Source organism: Orcinus orca, chromosome 10 (assembly GCF_937001465.1).
Source record: "Orcinus orca chromosome 10, mOrcOrc1.1, whole genome shotgun sequence".
NCBI lineage: Eukaryota > Metazoa > Chordata > Mammalia > Artiodactyla > Delphinidae > Orcinus > Orcinus orca.
In genome coordinates this window covers 11,074,486-11,087,517 of record NC_064568.1, presented here as the reverse complement: position 1 = coordinate 11,087,517, position 13,032 = coordinate 11,074,486, and positions in this window count along the sequence as shown.

The following is a 13,032-nucleotide window of genomic DNA, read 5'->3' as shown; positions in this document are numbered from 1 at the left end:
TGGGGCCTGCCGTCTGTGCGTTAAGGGGACTTAGGGGTTATGCAGTAAGTGGCAGGTCACCATCCCGGGAGGGCCAGTGAGGCTTCCTCCCAACCTGCTGGGACAGGTCCCCGCATCTCTCCAGTTCCTGCTGGAGGCCTGGGTGCTGGGGCTTGTTCTCCGCTCTCCCGAGTGCACAGGTGCTGAGCATTTGTTAAGCACCTACCGGGTGTACTGGTCATTTATTCTCCCCTCCAACATGCCCCATCACCTAAACCCTTTATTACTTCTGGTTGAGAGGCAGGTTTGCTGTTTCTGATTCATTCTTTCTTTTATTGAACAAATAAACTATTCAACAGCTATAATGTGCCAGGTGGTCTTCGGGGTACCAGGGATATACTGATAAGATCGTGCCTTTGCAGAAATACGTAAATTTACGCTATGATGTCAAAACGTGGTAGGAGCTTTGAGGGCAAAGTAGGGTAAGAGGATAGAATTTTGGGTGGGGGATGAAGTGGGAGAGGGGAGGAGAAGCTGTTCTTTTCTTGGAGGATATACAGGACTGTATTTTGCTGCCCTTTTCATCCTTGTTCTGGGAAGGGCACCCTGATCTTCATCCCTGCTCATTTAAAAAGATTTCCTCTCTCCTCACCCATGGTTTGCGAGTGGGGGGAGGCACGTGACCAAAGTCTGGCCAGTCAGAGCGTTCATCTCCCTGCCCCCAACAGTGGATGCTTCAGCAGTGGGCTCCGAGCTACCCTAACGAGACTGAGCCCTGAGGCTTTTCCGAGAAACTAGTGCAGAGAGAAAGAAGTTTAAAACCCCCTTTTAGTAACTGCTGAAGTCATTGAGCTGTGAGGACTTTAGGCTCGGGGTTTTCAGAGGCTGCCATGCAGGGCGAGCTTTCCTGAGAAACAAAGCCCACACAGAGAAAGTGGAGCTGAGATGAGGCGAGAGTCCTGATCACGTTGTTTGAGCTACTAGATCTAGCCGTGCTTGAAGCCTTTACTCCTGGGATTTTCAGTTGGATGAGCCAGTACTTTACTTTTTCGGCTAGAATCTCTTTCAGTCCCTTGAGTCATGATATCAAACTAAGGAAACATGGTTCAACTCCCAGTTCTGCCACTTTCAGGCTGATTGAGTCTTGACCTCTTCTGTTACGAGGGCTGGTGGAGAGAGAATTCAACAAGGGCAGAGAATTGGCCGGGCAGCTGCCACAGCCCTTGGCCCATAGTAGGAGTTCAGTAAGGGTTGGCTGCATTGCAGAGAATAAGTAGCTGTCACGCTAATTTCTTTTTACCTTAGCTTGTGTTCATACTTTGCGTTTCGGAAACACGTGACTGAATTCCCGATGGCGGGGTGAGCGGCTGTGCTATTTTTCATCTCTATTCTGACAGTCCAGATGGTACAGTGCAATCCTTCCCTCTTCGCACCCCACCAAAGACGCACAGGTTTGCCAAGGAGAGACATTTTTCTTTTTCTCAATGAAATACAATTACATGGAATTCATGGCATTGATGATATTCATTGTCTCAAATTACACTGTTTCCTGGTGCTGGGTTGAGAGCTATATACTAAAGTACTGATAAGGATATTCTCTTTCTAACCCAAACTGTATGCAGATAGGTGACACCTTCTAAGGGCAATAATTTCTCTTTTCTCAGAATTATGAGAAATCAGTCATTCTGAGGCTAATCTACATTGCATGTACTCCTCACACATCCATCAATTTCAAAATAGATTTCAATGAGCAAAATAAAATTCTCTCAGCCCACACAGCGAGGTGGTTTGATTTTAGTAATATGCAAAGCAGGGGTGAGGGAGGTGAGGGAGAAGAATTGCCAGGCTTGGCCCAGGGTAAATGTGCTGGTAACTGGAGGAGACGGGAAGCATTTCCTCGAGCTGAGAACAGTCTGGGAGGGGAGCCGCTGGGGGTTGAGGTGCTGGAAAAGCAGTCTGGACCGACCAGTCCTTAGACTGGGAATCCTCCTGAGTAACAGAAAGAGGCCATTTGGAGCCCTTGGGGCTCTGCCAACACCATTACCATAGTTAGCATCCATCTAGGGCAGCGTTTCTCCACTTTGTTTTTGCGTTATTGCCCCCCCACCCCGCTAAGGAGCCTCTCCGACTTTTTCTTTCTGATCCTCTCCAGCCGCCCACAATGAAACTTCAATACCGCTGGTAGGCTGGATACCTGTTTATGTGCTGTCTGTGTACCTGTGCTTTATGTATAAAAATAATACGATTTTGTTTGCCTCCAAGAACCATTCCGCTCTCTTGGCGATTTTGTTCACATTAAGTATTCATGATCTAGGCTCGGTTCTGAGTGCCTCCCTATATTAGCTAATTTAATTCTGCTGCCACCTGAGGGCAATTCTCTGAAGAAGGGACAGCTGTGCATCTCTAGGGGCCAATGCTCTCGTTGGTGCTTTGCGGGTGCGGAGGCGGGTAGGAATGGGTGCCCCTCCCGGGAAGGGAGAGCTGGGTGGGGCTGCCACAGAGCCTCCTGCTGTCACCTTGCTGAGTACCTGTTTGGTTTATTTTCAGAAGTTTAAAAATGTCCCTCCTGGTCTTGGCTGAGGCCTGGTTCTGGGAATAACCTCCAGGGAGAGACCCGAGTCTCCTCTGGCTACTGAATCGGTACTTCCTTAATATTTGTAATCTTCAGTCTTGGTGTTTCCACAAGTGATCTTTCTCAATGTTTAATTCTCTCTTCACTGTCTGCATCTGCCTCTTCGTGTTCTCATTGGTGTCTGGCTCAGTGGAAACCATCAGGTCCTCAAAATCTGCTCTGTTCCCTTGGCATTGCTGAGGGTGAAGGGAAAGGGCGAGTGAGCTTCTGGCGGCAGCCCTCTAGCTGTCAGAGGCGAAGCCGGCCACTTCCTTAGCGGCCCCTAGCGGTCCCTGTCTGCTGGTATTCACGACCCTGTGTCGTTCCCGCCCCGTGTGCCTGGGCTGGATGTAGGCGTCTCTCTGTAAGCTCACAGGGCTCCTTGGTGTAATCTGCTAGTGCAGCTCCTGAGCCCCATGGGCGAATCACCAAGCACAGCAAGGAACTGTGACGTTGCCTTCAAGGCCTTTTGCAGGGTGGGCCCCTGTCAGCAGGTGCTTTGACTGAATGGAATATGGCAGAAATGGTGGCTGTCCCTTCCAAGTTTAGGTTATCAATGGCTGTGACTTCTGTCTTGCTGGCAGTCTTTCTTGCCTTCTCACTTGCTTGCTCTGGTGTGCACTGCCCTGTGTGATGAGAAACTGAAGAAGGCCACTGGCTAACAGCTCAGGAGGAGCTGCATCCTGCCAACAACCACCAGGGTGAGCTTGGAAGCTGGTTCTTCTCTAGCTGAGTCTTAAGTTGACTACAGCCTTGTGAGGGAACCAGGGCCAGAGAACCCCATTAAGCCTCTCCCAAATTCCTGACACACACAAACTGTAATGTAATAAAAAGTTTTAAAGTGCTAAGTTTGTGGGTAAGTTGTTACACAGCAGTATCTAACTAATACAAAAGTCCTGGGAGGTGGAAAGTGAGGCAGAGCCTGTGTTGTGCTTCTGTGAAACGTAGTATTCTATGGTAATCATTTTCCCCAGCCATTAAAAACTAGTCATGAACATGGTTTTTCATAAATGCATCATAATTCCTTTAGCCATCCTCCTATTATTGGTTATTCTGACTGCCTTCATTGTTTTCTATGGTGAATGATGCTACCAAGAGTTATATATAACCTTTGATCCACATCACTGTTCACTTCCTAGGATTTTTTTTCTAGAAGTGGAATTATTAGGAAACAAACATGTTTATGATTTTGGGTATATATTGCTTGATTGGCCTCTGGAAGGCTTGTATCATTTTATAATCACACCAGTAGAGTATGATCATACATCTATAAAGCTTATTCCAGACTGAAAATCTTTCTTTCTGTTTGATTAAGAAGACTTTGTATTTGTTTCTGGATATGCACACTCTAGCTTGGCACCTGACATGTAGTAAGGCCCATTTAGAGATTAATAAGTGATGGGAAAGCCTTTGTGAGTGCCGGATAATCCTTGTTTCATGATTCTTTGTTTCCAGGACTGTCAGCTCATTGGACATCTACTGCTCTTCAGTTTGTGACTTCTTTTTTTTTTTTATTAGTTAATTTATGTATTTTTGGCTGTGTTGGGTCCTCGTTGCTGTGCATGGGGTTTCTCTAGTTGCGGCGAGAGGGGGCTACTCTTTGTTGTGGTGCGTGGACTTCTCATCACGGTAGCTTCTCTTGTTGTGGAGCACGGGCTCTAGGCGTGCAGGCTTCAGTAGTTGTGGCATGCGGGCTCAGTAGTTGTGGCATGCGGGCTGTAGAGCACAGGCTCAGTAGTTGTGGCACATGGGCTTAGTTGCTCCACGACATGTGGGATCCTCCCGGACCAGGGCTCGAACCCGTGTCCCCTGCATTGGCAGGCTGATTCTTAACCACTGTGCCACCAGGGAAGTCCCAGTTTGTGACTTCTGACCAAGTGGGTAGACAAGTGCAGTGGATCAGAATGCATGCATCAGAATCACCTGGAAGGCTTGTTAAAACACAGATTGCTGGGCCCCACTCCTAGAGATTCTGAATGAGCACATCTGGGCTGGGGCCTGGGAGCCTCTGATGAATTCCTGGGTGATGCCTGGTCCCTGGACCACACTTGTAATAGAACTAGAGTAGTGGATGTGCCCTACAGTTTGGTCTGTTCCTCCTAACCCTCTTTGGGTACCACCTCCTCCCCACTCTCTGTGATTTCGGTGGGGCTGCCAACCAAGGGTGCCTGATCATCTCTGCACCAGGGTGGAAATGGGTCTCAGGTTGGTCTGAGAACCAGGGAGTGGTCCATGGCTTGATGTGTGACCTGGACGGGGCTATTCAGAGTGTTTTTGGAGGGATTTAGATGGATACTAGATGAGAGAGGAAATGTCCCTTCTCTTGAGGCTACAGAGGATCAAGTGAGCCCTGAGCTTGCCTGAGAATGAAGTCAGCAAAGGGAAAGCAGAGCCAGGGAGCTGGAGGAAAACATTCTCTTCAGGACAAACTTTGAGCCCCATATCTAGTCCTGCCATGGACTTCCTAGAAATGGGAACCAGTACACTCCTCCTTTGCTTAAGCTTGTTTGAGTTTGATTTCTGTCTTTTACAATTAGAAGAGAGTCCCGGTCCAGGACTCCTATAAGCTGGAATGTGGGAGGATGCTAATGTGTGGACGTAAGCACCAATCCCCTGCTCGTGGGCGTCTCTCTGTAAACTCACATGTAAAAGAAAACTTTTGCACTGGATGTTTGTTAAGAATGGCAAGGCAGAGTTTATTTGAGTTACTGCAACTGGGGGAGAGAGACTCCAATATAGAAAGGAGCTAGGAATTCAGAGCCAATGAGCAGAGTGAGGGGGGTCGGTGGATGGAAAATAACTAAGAGAAAATTAATTAATAGCAAGGGTGGGGAGATTCTTGCTAAACGGACATAGTATTCTTTGCTAAAACTGGGGTCAGCTGGCCAAGGATGTGGAAGGTCAAGGTCAAGGCCTAGTTGATAAGAGGGCTCAGAGGACCCTGAGTAAAGGTTGATCAAGGAGGGAGTCCTCGTCACAGAGGAATCCTAAGTACCGTCTGCTAGCGCGGCTCCTAAGGGCGTGGGCACAGGAAGGAACCAGGACGCTGCCTGCAGGGATTCTCACAGGGTGGACCCTGTCAGCAGAGATCTCTGCAGATGGTCAGAAGTATTGTCAGCCCCGTTTTCTGTCTCAGGTTTGCCCAGGAAGTTGCCTGCACACAGAGTAGGTTCAGCGAAGGTTTGTGGAATGACCCTCTGCTTACCTGAGGCTGAGGAAGAGGTGGTCTGAGTTCCCTTTAGGAGGGGACAAGTTTTTGATTCCACAAGAAACAAAACTGATGATGAAGAAGCTTCTGGAAGAAAGGCTCTATGAGTTTAATTTGCAGAGATTGATGGTGTGCAATTGATCTGAGTTTCTGATAGAGGAAGGGTTTGATGGGAAGAGGGCGCCCTAGGTTCCTGGGAAGCAAGAACAAAGGACAGAGATAGTCAGTTATAGGTGCTGAAGACAGACAGAACCACGCTGGGTCTTGAGGGGATCTCTGGAGCCAGAAACATGTTTGTTAATCAAGCGGCGTGATCTCCATTTTGTGCTGGTCTCATTCCCTCCACATAACCACCTCTTCCTCCTCTTGGCACTTTTCTCTTAATATCCTCACCCCATGCAACATCTCAACTGGTCCATTCCTTCCTTCTGTTTGTTTATTTATCTGTTAAACAAATATTTACTGCTAGACATTTGCAAGATTAAGTGTTAGGAAGCAATGGTGCTTTGAGAAGCAGATATAGTCCCTGTTCTCATGGGGTTGCGGTCGAGAGGGACAGAGAAACATTAATCAAATAAGCACCCAAATGCGTACTTAGAAATTCCCAAAGGAGCTGAGAAGCAGAGCCATGCACAGCACCCAGCTCAAGGTCTTCATTGACACAACTTTACTACTGACTGCCTGCATTAACGGGACTTACCCAGTTCAGAAAGTTGCAGCTACAGATAGCTGTGCTGTTTGAGAAAATCTGTTTATCCAAACTGAGACCTCCCAGGGAGCTCCCACTAGGGTAAATGTCTCTTTCTCAGGGCAATAAGTTTCTTAACTAGACTCGTCAAATGACATTTCAAGACTGTGTCAAAACCCTTGCCTGGCTGTGTCTGCCAATCCTAAATGATTGTTATGAACTTTGCCCATGACCCATCAGACCTCGCATTAGCTAGTGGCAACCTGTGGTATAGCGCTGGGAGCTCAGCTCGTTGCTCTGTGATGACCTAGATGGGTGGGATGTGGAAGGTCCAAGAGGGAGGGGATGTTGGTGTACATATAGCTGATTCACTTGATTGTACAGCAGAAACTAACACAACATTGTAAAACAGTTTTACTCCAATTAAAAAAAAAGTGCTCACACACACACACCCACAAAAGAGCCGCCTTGAACCAGTTCCCCCAAGTTTCCTAAATATTCCAGCTGTGTCTCCCCACTCTGAGATGTTACTACAGTTTTGACAAGGCTGTGCTCTCCCTTGTTGTGAGAGCAATGAACTTGAAGTTGGAAAGATGATGATGGGGCTTCCCTGGTGGCGCAGTGATTGAGAGTCCGCCTGCTGATGCAGGGGACACAGGTTCGTGCCCCAGTCCGGGAAGATCCCACATGCCGCGGAGCGGCTGGGCCCGTGAGCCATGGCCGCTGAGCCTGCGCGTCCGGAGCCTCTGCTCTGCAGCGGGAGAGGCCGCAACAGTGAGAGGCCCACGTACCGCCAAAAAAAAAGAAAAAAAAAGATGATGATGGGGCTCTGAAGGTGTGGACTACAATCCTAAAACACCTTAATAGCAAGGGATTGGGACCCAAACTGGAGGTTTCCTTGGAGAAGTAACGCTTGAGCTGAGTTCTAAAGGATGTACAAGAGCGAATATGGTAGAGAGAGAGAGGAGGATGAAGGAGGGCAAGGAATAGGAAAGGAAGAACATGCAAAGGCCCTGGGGCAGGAGGGAGCGTAGAGCTTCAAGGGACAAGGACAGGTCAGATTGGCCAGAGCCCAGAGGGCAAGAGCCTCACAATGAGAGTTTAGGCTGGGAAAGTAAGAGGGAGCAAACCACACAGGGCCTTATCAGCTGACCAATTTTGTGATTGTGTCCTTTATCTGGAGAGCACTGAGAAGCCATTGACAGATGTTTTTAGTTCAACTTTTATTTTCACGAGTGCTCACCGTCTGCAATCAGCAAGGAGAATTAATTAGGAGGCCACAGTGTTTATCCTGGGTAGAAACAGCCAGAATAGCTCGCATTAGGGGATGAGAGGGCTAGCAGAGAAATGGCGAGAAGAAAGCGGATGGATTTGGGAGGACTGTAAAACTGAGGGCTGGAGAAATTAAGTCACTTGACCAAACTCACATAGAGGCTATTTAAACTTGTATTAATACATCTTAATATATTAAAATATGTTTCTCAGTGGCAGCCACACGATGAGAGCTCCTGAGACACACAGGGTACTTTATTGGACAGGCAGATTACAGATCATTTCCATCGTCGCAGAAAGGCTCCCCTAGCATCCAGGTCTCTTGAAGTTCCTTGCCTAAAGCATGGACAGCTTCCCTGCTCAGTATGGAGACTCCGTGCTCAGGGCCTGAGGTCAGCAGCTCTAGGCTGGGCTTGACCCGCAGGTGCTCCCCAGGTGCTCCTAAAACAGAGCAGAGTCCAGGGCAGCTTTGTTATTCCTGCCGTCTTCACTACAGGGTAGTGACTGAGGCGTCTTAGCAGCTGTGTCAAAGATGCTCATGTGAATCTCATCACAGAGCCACCGGGGCTGCATGAAGACCCAGAGGGAACGAGCACAGACCCTTCTTCATGCACAACCAGCACTCAGGGGTTTGCCCAGCTTCTGCATATATTGGCATGCAGCACACACATCTCACGGCTGGAATTGCTCATTCCTGAATTAGATAAAAGATGTCAGAAGAATAATAAAGTTACTTTTGGCGAGTACATATTATCTATAAAGAAATAAAATGGAATTGTAGAAACTACAACTCAATCTTCCATCTCAGAGGTTTATTAACTCAAATCCCCCTAGAATCAGTAGCAGGATCTGGGAGTGTAATAAAATGGACTCATTTTTCACACTTTTTTTTTCCTCGAGTGCTGGTGGTGTAAAAAGAACAATATTAAAAACAAACAAAAAACAAACATTTGTTTACATTTCCCCTGCTAATTTAAGACTGATTTTTGTGGCGATTTTTGTAACAATCCTGTTGTTTTGGAATAGCGGCTTCCGTCTCACTTTAGTTTAGAGCCAAGATAGCAAATCCATGGCATATGTCTTTGCTCCCGCATCCCTTGCAGACATCATTAATCTATCACAGAACTCTTTCCCTATGATTTCAGACATGGCCTTAGAGTCTTTCTCTCCTCAACAGTCCTAGGAGGGGAGAGAATGGGTCACAAACCTAGTTGCTATCCTTGGGTTAGGGACGGGTATTTTATCTGAAATGGAGGAAGATAAATATTCATTTCTCAGAATGGTGGTAGAAAATTGTTCAGAGCTGTTTACTTCTGTGAAAGAGGGGAACATTCTTGCTATTTTGGGGGTCATTAAAGAGGAATGGTTTATCCCAGTCAACCCGGCAGTGGCTAAATTGTTGTAGTAGCATCATGGAGAATAATGGGAACCCTCAACGTGATGGGGAACGTATTTCTCAGCAATTCCATAGGCTTTTTTTTTGTCCTGGAAAACTCATTTATTTAATATTTTACAGCCAGAGCCCTACCGATGAGACCTAGGGCTGTTCCTCACCCAAATTTGGCAGAAAGCATGTGGTGTCTCACATCTGGCTCTGAGTCCATTGGCTTTCTTGCAAACCACCTGCCGGGCATCCCACTCAAACAATCAAACTGACTAAGGTAGAATGAAAGATTTCTGGAACTTGGGAGACTCATGAGTGAGTAAATAAATGAACATAGCCCAGTGTTCCCCAAAATGAGTTCCAGGGAACCATTCTCCAAGTGTTAATAGGAGTTATAGGTTAGAACAGTTTCATGGTCAACCATGTTTTGGACGTGCTGGGTTAACCAACGTGAAGTAAGCTTCTTTAACGTAGGACTTCTCAGAGCTCTTACGTATCAGTGCATCTTGTCATTCACCAACAGGGTGACGCAACATGCAGCGTGTTCCAAACATGTCTGATCACAGGATCCTTCCTATTTTTTTTTTAAATATATGAAATATATGAAACATCTTGTAAGACTAGTATTCCAAGAAACACATTCTGGGAAGTACCACCCTGGTCCAAACTCCTCATTTTACAGATTGTGAGAAATGAGTCCCAAAGAGGTTAGCATGACTTTGTCAAGGTTTTGTAGGATGGTGGTTAGGCTGGGATTCAAACTTGTCTGAGGTCAGTGCTTGGGCCACTACATCATGTCACTTCTTGGAGAGTTGGAAGTACCTTGTATCTCATCCTTCTACAAGAGACCCTGGGTTAATGCTGCCCCTTCCAGGCAGACTATTAGTACATAATATAAGGAAAGTTGGCTGAAGCAGTCTCTGAAACATGCTACCAGGACCATCAGGTTCATGGTTTGTCACCAGCAGAGGCTCCAAGTGGGGGGGGGGGTCTTTGTTAACCTTGTTCATGTAATTATGAAAATTGAGTGCCATTATTTTTGTTCCTAACTAGCACTGCACAGTCCCATCAATTGATCCAAAGCCTTTTTGTGGAGTCTGGCTATTCTACTTGTTGGCAACAATGAGTGGCTTCAATTGTGAGTCCCATGAAGGTACAGAGGCGATTTGGGACATTCTCTTGGGCCTCATTATATCATGGCAGGTGCTTAATTAAACTGTACGTTAACGTCATGGGAGCCCCTCAGAAAAATCCCTTACCTAGGCCTTGAGACCCCCGAACTATGTAATGATGTCTTCATTTCATACGTGATCGATGGAATTGATGAACCGTAGCTGCTTTCTAACAGTCTTTTGTTGGGGTCTCCTAAGCTTTCTGTGTCTTTTCCCAGAGATAGGCTGCATATGTATCTGCACAAAATAAGAGAATTCTTAATGTTTGCAAGCCCTCCACTGAGCACGCCTCGGTTTAAAAATCACACTTGCTCGTTATGCCTCCGCTTTGGCGTGTTCCCATACATATTAGGGAGAAGCTTGTGCTTCATATCCCAAAAAAGGCCCAAAAGAGTAGAGATTGGATAGCACCACAGCCTCACCGTTTCTTCCCAGGGAAAAACACTACAAGCCATCAGATTACCCTTCTCCCTGGAGCCCAATTGTACCTGAAAGATTTTCTGTCCCGCCTCATTGCTGCGTGGGCTCTGCATGCCCTGGGGACCAGTGATATTCAGACTATCAAGGAAACCAAACTTTCCCAGAGGAGCAGGGAAAATCTGGATGTAGCGTAGCAGGGCTTCTGGCGGCAACGATGAGAGAGGAAAGCCATTTTGCCACTTGGTGATTCTTGATGTCCCACAGTTCCTGTCTTGGTGTGGTCAGATGGGCTTGAAGTACTGTTTAGACCAGAGGGAAGCAGCCCAGGTCTGGCAGTGTCAGGACAGTGCTCTTGGCCTGGCTTACAGCACTCTGTTCTCCAGACTTTGATAGAGTTTGTTGGCTCTCACCAGGTTCACAGGTCACCTGGCTTTCTGCTCTCTTGTTCTAGGCGCTACGACTGTGTACGAGTTGCTGTAACACATAGTGATTTATGCCCATCGATCCTGTGGGTCAGGAAAGCAGACAAGGTATAGTTCCTCCTAGGTGGTACATCGGTGTTCCAGGACGTCAGGGTCTCAGTTGGGAAGACTCAGAGTTTGGTGGTCATGCAACTGCAGGGGGCTGGTCTCTCCCAGAGGCTCATTCCTGCACATTTGTGGTATCTGGATGAGGATGATTCAGGTTCTGGACCTGGCGTGGCTTCCTGACAGCGTAGCAACTTCGGGGTCGTTAGACCTGAGGCTGAAGCTGCCTCACCTGCTGTGACCCAGCCTCCAAATCCATCAGCAGCAACTCTGTTCTACTCTGTTGGTTGAAGCACCTGCAATCCTGCCTGGTTTCCAGGCTGGAGAGTCACAGTGCGGGCCATCTTTGGCAAATGCAATTCTTCACCTCTCTTAGGAGTCCGACGGGAAGGGGCCCGGCTAAAGAAGGGGTGACAGCTTCCAATGTATGAACTGGAGAAGTGCCCATGTTACCCACTGGTGCTCGGAATTTCCTGGAGTCCTCTTCCTTCTGTAACAGGGAGATCTCCACAGGGAGTCATGAATCTTAAGCCAATTAGCGCACTAGCTAACACGTAACAGTTTTTCCTAAGTGCCGACTCATGGGAGGCAGTTGTTAGCCTTTATGTGTAGCCTTTATATACTTTAGAAAAAGATGCCCTCTGGATATTTGGAGGGGCAAGCAGAGCCCCTTTTGCAGTGTACTTACTGCACAACCACATGTAGCAGTCCTGGTAACTACTACTGATGATATTGGTTTTACCATTAAAAAAGCAGTCAAAAAAGCTTTTAAAAAGCTTTTAGCAGTCTCCATGCCTCCCGGTTGCCTTCCCCAGTGTCCATTCCTAGCTGCCCTTTTCACTGGACCCACGTTCCTCCCCTTCCCAAAGCTCTCCCCTTTCCCAGAGACATGGCTCTCTCTGTAGCAGTTCACCCACTTGGTGAGGAGAGGGCAACTGTGCAGGAAGGCTGATGGCTTAATGGAATGAAATACGTGTTTTACATACTTCTGAACAATTTTTAGATTTTTAACTTCAAATGTAATAGATATGTCTTCTAAAAATTCAAGGAAACAGTATAGAAAGGTAAAAAAATAGTAACCCAGAACTCTCTTTACTTGTGGGGATTTCCAGCAATATAGTAGACCTCTGTGGAAGTAGGGTAGAGGGTATGTGTGGGTATGTGTGTGAGAGAGAGAGAGATTGAGAGAGAGAGACAGAGAGATGTGAAGAATTGCCAAGTAAAATATAGGACCCTCAGTTAAATTAGAATTCCAGATGAATAATGAATTTCTTTTTCATATATCTCAAATATGTTAATCTAAAATTTTAATTTAACTGGCATCTTGTATTTTATTTGTTAAATCTAACAACCCTATTTCTGTGATGTGCGAGTGGGGAGTATATGCTGTGTGTGTGTACACGGTGTGTGTGTGTACCTGGGGTGTGTGTACATGGTATGTGTGTGTACATGGGTGTGTGTATGTACACGGTGCGTGTGTGTATTATATGTGTGGGGTGTGCGTTCGGGTGGGGGATTGGGAGGGTTGGTCAGAAGAGAGAGGAGATATAGGAAACCTGAAGGTGGTTTTGTAAAGTCCCCAAATCAGCCTTGTAACGTACAGATTTTTGTTTTTGTACTTTTAATACTTTGTTGTAACCTACTGGTTTACATGTCCAGATCCCCCCCGGACAGAGAGAGTCAAGAGCTGAGTCTTGTTTGTCTGTAGTCCCTGCACGTGGCATAGAGTACACATTTAGTAGCATACACGTAGATCTGGGTGCTCTCAGAC